The sequence below is a fragment of the Arachis duranensis genome, chromosome 5 (genome assembly GCF_000817695.3).
Source record: "Arachis duranensis cultivar V14167 chromosome 5, aradu.V14167.gnm2.J7QH, whole genome shotgun sequence".
NCBI classification, from domain to species: domain Eukaryota; kingdom Viridiplantae; phylum Streptophyta; class Magnoliopsida; order Fabales; family Fabaceae; genus Arachis; species Arachis duranensis.
The window spans coordinates 76652569-76663841 of record NC_029776.3 but is presented as its reverse complement, the minus strand read 5'-3'; the positions used below and the strand labels follow the sequence as shown (position 1 = coordinate 76663841).

Here is an 11273-nt window from a genome sequence, read left to right as displayed (position 1 = left end):
GTTGACTTGCTGAGTCAACATTTTGTTCTGAGCCAATATGGCATTCAGAGCATCAATTTCAAGACCTCCCTTCCTCTGAGGCGTCCCATTATTCACGAAATTCCTCTCAGAAGTGTACATGAACTGGTTATTTGCAACCATGTCAATAAGTTCTTGAGCTTCTGCAGGCATTTTCTTTAGGTGAATGGATCCACCTGTAGAATGGTCCAGTGACATTTTAGAGAACTCAGATAGACCATAATAGAATATATCCAGAATGGTCCACTCTGAAAGCATGTCAGAAGGACATCTTTTGGTCATCTGCTTGTATCTTTCCTAAGCTTCATAGAGGGATTCACAATCTTTTTGTTTGAAAGTCTGAACATCCACTCTAAGCTTGCTCAATTTTTGAGGAGGAAAGAACTTAGCCAAGAAGGCCGCGACCAGCTTATCCCATGAGTCCAGGCTATCTTTAGGTTGTGAATCCAACCATATTCTAGCTCTATCTCTTACAGCAAAGGGGAAAAGCATGAGCCTGTAGACTTCAAGTTCTACTCCATTAGTCTTAACAGTCTCACAGATCTGCAAGAACTCAGTTAAAAACTGGTAAGGATCTTCTGATGGAAGTCCATGAAACTTGCAGTTCTGTTGCAGTAGAGCAACTAGTTAAGGTTTCAGCTCAAAATTGTTTGCTCCAATGGCAGGGATTGAGATGCTTCTTCCATCAAATTTGGAAGTAGGTGTAGTATAGTCACCAAGCATCCTCCTTGCATTATTATTTTTGGCTGCCATCTCCTCTTTCTTTTCGAAAATTTCTGTAAGGTTGTCTCTGGATTGTTGTAATTTAGCTTCTCTTAGTTTCCTTTTCAGAGTCCTTTCAAGTTCAGGATCTGCTTCAACAAGAATATTCTTGTCCTTACTCCTGCTCATATGAAAAAGAAGGGAACATAAAATAATAATAGGGATCCTCTTTACCACAGTAGAGAGATTTCTTTATGTTAGTAGAAGAAGAAAATGGTAGAAGAAGGAAAAGGTAAGAATCCAAACACAAGGGTGAAGATAGGGGTTCGAATTCTTGAGATGAAAAGAAGTGTTAGTAAATAAATAAATAAATAGAAGAAGATGAGAGAGGGAGAAATTTGAAAATAAATTTTTAAAAAGAGTTAGTGATTTTTGAAAATTAAGAGAAAAAATAAAATTAAAATTAAAATTTGAAACAATTAGTTAATTAAAAGAATTTTGAAAAAGAGGGAGGAATTTTCGAAAATTAGAGAGGGAAAAGTAGTTAGGTGGTTTTGAAAAAAAGATAAGAAACAAACAAAAAGTCAATTAGTTAGTTGAAAAAGATTTGAAAATCAATTTTGAGAAGATAAGAAGTTAGAAAAGATATTTTTGAAATCAAATTTTTGGATAAGATATTACTTGAAAAGATATGATTAAAAAGATATATTTGAAAAAGAATTAAATTTTAAAATTTAAAATTAATTACTTGACTAACAAGAAACTAAAAGATATGATTCTAGAATTTAAAGATTGAACCTTTCTTAACAAGAAAGTAACAAACTTCAAATTTTTGAATCAATCACATTAATTGTTAGTAAAGTTTCGAAAATTATGAAATAAAGTTAAGAAAAAGATTTTGAAAATTAATTTTTAAAATTTTTGAAAAAATAGTAAAAAAATTGAAAAAGATTTGATTTTTGAAAAAGCTTTGAAAAGATAAGATTTTTAAAATTGAAATTTTGACTTGACTAACAAGAAATAACTAATTTTGAAAATTTTTGACTAAGTCAACCCAAAATTTCAAAATTTTTGAGAGAAATAAGGAAAAGATATTTTTTTATTTTTAAATTTTTAATTATGAGAGAGAAAAATTAAAACGTCATTTTTATGTTTTTCTCTTTTCTTTTTGGATCAAAACAAAGAATGCATGCAAGAACACTATGAATGTCAAGATGAACACCAAGAACACTTTGAAGATCATGATGAACATCAAGAACATATTTTTGAAAAATTTTTAATGCAAAGAAAATATGCAAGACACCAAACTTAGAAATCTTTCATGTTTTTAGATATTATGAATGCAAAAAATGCACATAAAAAACAACAAAGGACATAAAACAAGAAAATATCAAGATCAAACAAGAAGACTTGTAAAGAACAACTTGAAGATAATGAAGAACACATGTATGAATTTTTGTAAAATGCAAAAAATTTTTAAAACATGCAATCGACACCAAATTTAAAAATTGACTCAAGACTCAAATAAAAAACACAAAATTATTTTTGATTTTATGATTTTCTTTTTTTTTTAGTTTTTTTATTTTATATTTTTCGAAAACATATTTTGGAAAAAGGAAATAATGAATCCAAAGTCCTCAATTAGAATTTCAGGAATCATGTAATGTTAGTCTAAAGCTCCGGTCCAAGAATTAGACATGGCTTTACAGCCAACTAGGCTTCAACATGAAACATGAAACTCTAGAATTCATTCTTAAAGACTCCAAAAATTTTCGAAAACAGGTGATAAAATTTTGAAAGATTTTTGAAATTTTTTTTTGAAAATAAAACAAAAAAAATTACCTAATCTGAGCAACAAGATCAACCGTTAGTTGTCTAAACTCGAACAATCCCAGCAACGGCGCCAAAAACTTGGTAGGCAAAATTGTGATTTCTGATAATGGCATTCATGTTCGTTCTCTCCCTGGTAATGGCGCCAAAAACTTGGTGCATGATACCATGGTCCAAACATAACTTCACAACTTTGCACAACTAACCAGCAAGTGCACTGGGTCATCCAAGTAATAAACCTTACGTGAGTAAAGGTCGATCCCACGGAGATTGTTGGTATGAAGCAAGCTATGGTCATCTTGTAAATCTCGGTTAGGTGGATAATAAATGATTATGGAGTTTTCGAATAATAATAATAAATAAACAGAAAATAAAGATAGAAATACTTATGTAAATCATTAGTGGAAATTTCAGATAGGCGTATGAAGATGCTGTGCTCCTTTTGAATCTCTACTTTCCTACTGCCTTCATCCAATCCTTTTTACTCCTTTCCATGGAAAGCTGTATGTAGGGCATCACCATTGTCAATGCTACATCCCATCCTCTCAGTGAAAGAGGTCCAAATGCTCTCTCACGGCACCACTAATCATCTGTCGGTTCTCGATCATGTCGGAATAGAATCCATTAATTCTTTTGCGTTTGTCATCACGCCCAACAATCACGAGTTTGAAGCTCGTCAAAGTCATTCAATCTCTGAATCCTACACGAAATACCACAGACAAGGTTTAGACTTTCCGGATTCTCATGAATGCCGCCATCAATTCTAGCTTATACCACGAAGATTCTAATTAAGGAATCCAAGAGATAAGTGTTCAGTCTAAGGTAGAACGGAGGTGGTTGTCAGTCACGCGTTCATAGGTGAGAATGATGATGAGTGTCACGGATCATCACATTCATCATGGTGAAGTGCAATGAATATCTTAGAACAGGAATAAACTGAATTGAATAGAAAATAGTAGTAATTGCATTAAAACTTGAGGTACAGCAGAGCTCCACACCCTTAATCTTTGGTGTGTAGAAACTCCACCGTTGAAAATACATAAGTGATGAAGGTCCAGGCATGGCCGAATGGCCAGCCCCCAAAACGTGATCATAGGATCAAAAATACAATCCAGGATGTCTAATACAATAATAAAATGTCATATTTTTGCTAGACTAGCTACTAGGGTTTACATAAGTAAGTAATTGATGCAGAAATCCACTTTCGAGGACCACTTGATGTGTGCTTGGGCTGAGCTTGAGCTTTACACATGTAGAGGCTTCTTTTGGAGTTGAACGCCAAGTTGTAACGTGTTTTTGGCATTCAACTCTGGTTCGTGACGTGTTTCTGGCGTTTGACTCCAGAATGCAGCATGGAACTGACGTTGAGCGCCAGTTTACGTCGTCTAATCTCAAATAAAGTATCGAGTATAATATATTGCTGGAAAGCTCTGGATGTCTACTTTTCAACATCATTGAGAGCGTGCCATTTTGAGTTCTGTAGCTCTAGAAAATACATTTCGAGTTCAGGGAGGTCAGAATCCAACAGCATCAGCAGTCCTTTATCAGCCTTCTATCAGAGTTTTGCTTAGGTCCCTCAATTTCAGTCAGAAAATACCTGAAATCACAGAAAAATACAAACTCATTGTAAAGTCCAGAAATGTGAATTTAGCATAAAAACTAATGAAAACATCCCTAAAAGTAGCTAGATCCTACTAAAAACTACCTAAAAACAATGCCAAAAGCGTATAAATTATCTGCTCATCAGGGCGCGTACGTGTACCATGCGCGTCCGCGTGCATTGGGAATTGGGCTATAGGCATAGTGTTGGCCCGGAGTTAGCACAACTCTCGGGTCACAAGTATTGGTGCCGCACCAACGCATCGACGCATACGCGTACTGTTCGCATCCACGTGGGTTACGAGTTGCACGAGAAGCTTAATGTTGGCGCGATCTATGCCTAACTATCGGGTTTAATGTATGGTGCTACATTCACTCATCAACTTGTACGCGTCACTGATGACTTACATCATCTACCCTTTTTTTTGCATAAAAAGGACCATAAAAGAGGAATAATCGCATTTGATCATTACAATTCATGCCTTAATTGATGAATATCATAGTACATTACTTTGAAATGAGTTTGTGCTGGATTTCAGGTGGAGAAGACATAAAAAATGGGAAAGAAAACAACAAAACATGTGGGGCGTGTGAAGCAGGCGGCCACCTGGAACAAACGCCACAAAAATGTATTGGCGTGGCATACCAGAAGCTGGGCGTGGCACGCTGGTACAACATTCCAGAGAGCGAAATTGAAGACCATCAAAGGGGCGTGGCATGCCAGGAGCAGGGCGTGGCACGCGAACACGTTACTAGAAGAACCACCCCTATGGCGTGCCACTTTGTTTCGAAGACGTGGCACGCCAGCCCCAGAGTTCACTTGGGCGTGCCACTTGAGGACCAAGGCGTGGCATGCCAAGCTTATAAGACCCACAATTGAATGGGTGTGCCACTTGAGCAACAAGGCGTGACACGCCAGTAAACAAGGAGACAATGCAAAAGTTGGGCGTGCCACTTGGTATTGAAGGCGTGGCAAGCCAGCTCAAGATGTCCCACTAAGGCGTGCCACTTGAGCAACAAGGCGTGGCACGCCAGCACCTAAGGAGGCCAAATAAAGCTGGGCATGCCACTTGGTATCGAAGGCGTGGCATGCCAACATCTGGGACCATGGCAAATGAAGGGCGTGACACGCCGGTCTCATGGCGTGGCACGCTAGTAGTATTTTTCAGAGAGGAAGAAGAGGAGCCAATGAACTCAGGCGTGCCACTTGGATGGCGAGGCGTGGCACGCCGGTAAGGGGGTGAAGCTTTAAGAAGGGCATGGCAAACCAGACACTGGGCGTGCCACGCTGGTACAAATCTCCAGAAGCATAGAGATAAGGGAAGTGACCTTGGGTGTGCCACTTTGGTTCGAAGGCGTGGCACGCCAGGTTACTTTGCCCTTTAAAATGCGTTGGGCGTGCCACTTTGGTTCGATGGCGTGGCAAGCCAGGCTACTTTGCCCTTTAAAATGTCATGGGTGTGCCACTTAGGCTCAAAGGCGTGGCACGCCAGGGGTGAAACAGAGGACGGCGTGCCACTTGAATAGAGAGGTGTGGCACGCCAAATCAGAAACAGAAGGAGCGTGACACGCCAGAGAAGCACCGGTCACACGCCAGCTGGAAGATCACGTTTGTTGAGTTTCTTTTCCCTCCAAATTGTAATTTTCTTTTCACTTTTGTAATTTTCTTTATTTTCTAGATCTAGGAGTAGTATAAATACCCTTGGAAGTATTGGAAAAGGGGTTAGCAAGTCACAGAGTTTAGTTTTGGTGGATTTCACTTTTAGTTTTCACACTTCATCTCTTCCATCTTTTGTACTTTCTCTCTGAGCTATGAGTAGCTAGATTCCCTCTCATTGAGAGATGGAGCTCTATTGCACTTGATGGATTAATGATAGTGAATTTCTTTTTCTCTTCATCTTCTTTTTGATTTGCTAGAAGGAATTTCGATTTTAATGCTTACTAATCAATTAACTTGGAAGAGATTGAATGGAAAATGGTTTTCATGGGAACCTTGGAAAAGGAAACATGAAACCATGCTAGAAATCCCTTCTCACACTTGAGTAGAATCTGAGTTTTGGTGTTTGGATATGGTGACATACAATCCTCCCTCTATTTGGACCTATGATGATGTGTGGGATAATTAGGGACCAAGCATATCTCTCTTCATGAGCAATTAGACCAAGGAATTGGCTATTGATCAAGATCTGAGAGATTGAGTCACCAAGTGATTGGGGCTCAATCAATCATGATTGCCAAGAGGTCAATGAGTTGCATGATTGAAGAAGATATGAGCTAAAATTAATCCAAAGAGACAATATCTCCTGATCTCAATGAATTCTCCCATTCTTATCTCTCCCATTCTTTTATAGTTTTACTTACATTTTGCAAAATCACATTCTCCTTTACATTCTTGTTATTTCCATTTCTACATTTTATTGCTTTTCTTTATTTCTTTTGCCATTTATAATTCTGCACACACAACTTATTCTGTTAAGCTTGACTAATTTACCAATTGATTAAAATTGCTCAAATCTACCAATCTCTGTGGATACGATCCCACTCCACTGTGGGTTAATACTTGACGATAATTTTGGTGCGCTTGCTAAGAGCGAATTCATCAATATTATTGGGGAAGGGTAGTGAATTCAGCCCATCAAGTTTTATGGCACCGTTGCCGGGGATTGGTTTGAATTTGACAATGATTAAACTAATTGTGGAGCTAGATTAAGCATTTTTTTATTTTTTTAATTCATTTCTTAGTGTATACTTTCACTTTTCTAACTGTTTGATTAATTGCATCACTCAAGCTAATCACTAAATTTAACTAAGGAGATTTCTTCACTTGCTTTTCTCTTGCTGTGTGTTGGCTGTATGACAGGTAGAAGAGGAGAGACTTCATCCTCTTTTGATAGTGAACCTGAGAGAACCTTCCTTAGATTAAGAAGGGAGGCTAGAGGCAAGGGTATAGTTAGAGAAGAACTAGTAGAAGAAGATCTAACAACCATCATAGAAGACGAAGTGCACGAAGATGTTGGAGGAGGAGCTGAAAATCAAGCTGGGCAAAAGAGGAGAGTCTTAGGCTCCTATATCAACCCAAATCCAGGAAACTGTGGCAACAACATCCTCAAGCCAACAATCCATGCCAACAACTTTGAGTTGAAACCTCAACTCATCACACTAGTCTAGAATAACTGCTCATATGGAGGAGGTACTCAAGAATATCCAAATCAACATCTCAACACATTCTTGAGGATATGCGATACTGTAAAGTCCAATGGTATACATCCTGACACCTACAAACTACTTCTGTTCCCTTTCTCACTCAGAGATAAGGCAACAAAGTGGTTAGAATAATTCTCTAAGGAGAGCCTAACCACATGGGAGGATGTTATGAACAAGTTTCTAGCAAGATTTTACCCTCCACAGAGGATCAACAGGCTAAGAGCTGAGGTGCGAACCTTCAGACAGCTAGATGGTAAAACACTCTATGAGGCCTGGGAGAGGTTCAAAGATCTAACAAGGAAATGCCCACCGGATATGTTTAATAAGTGGGTGCAGCTCCACATTTTCTATGAAGGATTAACCTATGAATCAAAGAAGGCTGTGGACCACTCTTCAGGGGGTTCACTCAACAAGAAGAAGACCATCGAGGAAGCCATAGATGTCATTGAAACTGTAACTGAGAATGACTACTTCTATGCTTCAGAAAGAGGCCAAAAGAAGGGGGTGCTGAAACTCAATTCTATGGATGCCCTGTTGGCACAAAACAAGGCAATTGCAGCACAATTGGCAGCCTTAACTAAGAAAATGAAAAACAATCAAGTAGCAGTTGTCCAAGCTCAAGCACCACCCCAAGAAGAAAATGAACCAAAAGTTGAATGTGAGCAAGCAAACTATGTGCATAACCCCTCTCGACCACCATATGACCCTAACTCTAAGACATATAACCTAGGATGGAAGAACCACCCAAATTTTGGGTGGGGGAACCAACAAAATCACAACCAAGAGCACAACAAACCATACCAAGCTAATCAATACCAGAATCACAACTCCAACCATCAGTCAAATAACAACAGACCTTATCATAATCCACCTCACACATCATATCCTTCCAACCAGCAAACACACCACCATCAAGACATACTAACCCCAACCTCACAACCGTGTAAAATCAAGGGTAACTTTGAGAGAGTAGAGGCCACAATAGCACAGCTATCATCACAGCTCACAAGAGCCATTTCCACCCTCTTGGAAAGGCAAGCACAAGCTGAAAAGAAGATAGATGCCAACCAAGAAGAATACAGATCGAATTTGAAGAACCAAGGTGCAGCCATCTCAAAACTAGAAGCACAAGTGGGGTTTTTATCCAAGCAAATCCCAATGCCTATACACACATTTCCAAGCGACACCATGGCAAACCCAAGAGGGAAATACAAAGCCATCACACTTAGAAGTGGAAAAGTGATAGAAGAAGCCACCCAAAACTAGGAAAACAACAAAGAAGAAGCTGCAGAAAAGCCTGAAAATAGGAAGAAAGAAGAGGCCCCTAGCCCGTCTTCACCAAAGCCAATCTTGAAGCCTTATGTACTAAAGGCACCATACCCATAAAGGCTAAAGAAGGATGGGAAGGACAGCCAGTTCTCCAGATTTTTGGAAATCTTCAAAAAGCTCCAAATTAACATACCATTTGCTGAAGCATTGGAGCAAATGCCCCTCTACGCAAAGTTCTTGAACGAGCTCATGACAAGAAAAAGAAACTGGGGTGAAAAGGAGACTGTACTCCTAACTGAGGAATGTAGTGCCATCATACAAAAGAAACTCCCCCAGAAAATGAAGGACCCAGGGAGTTTTCAAATCCCCTACATCATAGGGTATATCACTAAAAGGCCTTGTGTGACTTGGGAGCTGGCATCAATCTCATGTTCTTGAACATGATGAGAAGGATGAGAATTGAGGAAGCCAAACCAACAAGAATGGTACTCCAACTAGCTGAAAGAACATTCAAGTTTTCACATGGAGTGGTGTAAGATTTATTGGTGAAGGTGGGAGAATTCATCTTCCCAGCTAACTTTGTTGTGCTGGATATGGAAGAAGAGGTAAACACTTCAATTATCCTAGGAAGGCCATTCCTAGCTATTGCTGGAGCAGCCATCATTGATGTGCAAAAAGGAGAACTAGTCTTGAGATTACATGAGGAAAAGATGGTCTTTAATGTCTTCAAGGCAATAAGTTATCCCAAGGAAGCAATAGGAGAATGCATGATGGTAGACACCATAGAACAAATAGTCCAAGGAGTTTTGGAAGAAGAGCAATATGAAGGAAGTATGGAATTGGAGCAACAAGCACCACGTGAAGAACCACCACAAGGAACCATGGGAAGTTCAATCATGACAAACCACAAAGACAACAATGAAGAAGAGGCACCGAAACTAGAGCTAAAAACCCTACCTCCAAGCTTGAAATATGCCTATCTAGGTGACAACAGCACCTACCCAATGATCATCAACTCAAGCTTGAGCAAGGAGCAAGAAGAGGAGCTCATCCAAGTGCTAAAACAACACAAGAATGCTATAGGCTGGACACTCACAGACCTAAAAGGGATCAGCCCTTCAATGTGTATGCACAAGATCCTACTTGAGGAGGGTGCCAAGCCCTCAAGGCAACAACAAAGAAGGTTGAATCCAACCATGAATGAGGGAGTCCAGAAGGAAGTGTTGAAGTTGTGGCAAGCTGGGGTGATCTACCCCATCTCAGACAGCCCTTGGGTGAGCACGGTACAAGTAGTTCCAAAGAAAAGAGGAATCACTATTGTACCAAATGAGAAGAATGAGCTGATACCAACAAGAACAGTGACCGGTTGGCGCATGTGCATCAACTACAGGAAGCACAATGAAGCCACCAGGAATGACCACTTCCCCCTACCATTCATGGACCAAATGCTCGAGAGGCTGGCTGGACATGAATACTACTACTTTCTTGACGGTTATTCAGGTTACAACCAAATAGTTGTAGACCCAAAGGACCAGGAGAAAACTTCATTTACTTGTCCATATGGTGTTTTTGCTTACAGGAGGATGCCCTTTGGACTGTGCAATGCACCTGCAACATTCCAAAGGTGCATGATCTCCATATTTTCGAACATGATTGAGAGGTTCATCGAGGTGTTTATAGATGACTTCTCTGTATTTGGTAACACATATTCTGATTGCTTGCATCACTTAGCTCTGGTGCTAAAGAGATGCCAAGAGACCAACCTTATTTTAAACTAGGAAAAGTGCCATTTCATGGTTACAGAAGGAGTGGTCCTTGGTCATAAAATCTCAAAGAAGGGCATAAAAGTAGACAGGGCAAAAGTAGAAGTGATTGAAAAGTTACCTCCACCTTACAATGTCAAAGCAAGTGATGAGCGGATAATTTATACGCTTTTTGGCATTGTTTTTAGTATGCTTTTAGTATGTTTTAGCTAGATTTTATTATATTTTTATTAGTTTTTATTTAAAATTCACTTTTCTGGAATTTACTATGAGTTTGTGTATTTTTCTGTGATTTTAGGTATTTTCTGACTGAAATTGAGGGACCTGAGCAAAAATCTGATTCAGAGGCTGAAAAGGGCTGCAGATGCTGTTGGATTCTGACCTCCCTACACTCGAAGTAGATTTTCTGGAGCTGCAGAAGCCCAATTGACGCGCTCTAAATTGCGTTGAAAATTAGACATCCAGGGCTTTCCAGCAATATATAATAGTTCATACTTTGCCCGAGATTTGATAGCCCAAACAGGCGTTCCAAGTCAGCTTCAGAATTCCCAGCGTTAAACGCCGGAACTGGCACAAAAGTGGGAGTTAAACGCCCAAACTGGCACAAAAACTGGTGTTTAACTCCAAGAAGAGTCTCTACACATGGAAGCTTTAATGCTCAGCCTAAGAACACACCATGTGGGCCCGGAAGTGGATTTTTACGTCATTTACTCATTTCTGTAAACCCTAGGCTACTAGTTCTCTATAAATAGGACCTTTTGCTATTGTATTTAGAGGAATCTTTCAATCTTCGGATAATCTTTTGATCATGTTTTTATGATTGAACCCTCTTTGGGAGGCTGGCCATTCGGCCATGCCTAGACCTTGTTCTTATGTATTTTCAACAGT

General features: G+C 39.4%; 1 non-coding gene across 1 annotated transcript; it reads left to right on the top strand.

Annotated features, from left to right (window-relative positions):
- The first annotated feature begins 270 nt into the window (after positions 1 to 270).
- LOC127748152 (small nucleolar RNA R71) lies at positions 271 to 378 on the top strand. The gene has a single exon (XR_008010095.1). It is a non-coding gene; the product is annotated as a small nucleolar RNA R71 (small nucleolar RNA).
- Positions 379 to 11273: the final 10895 nt, after the last annotated feature.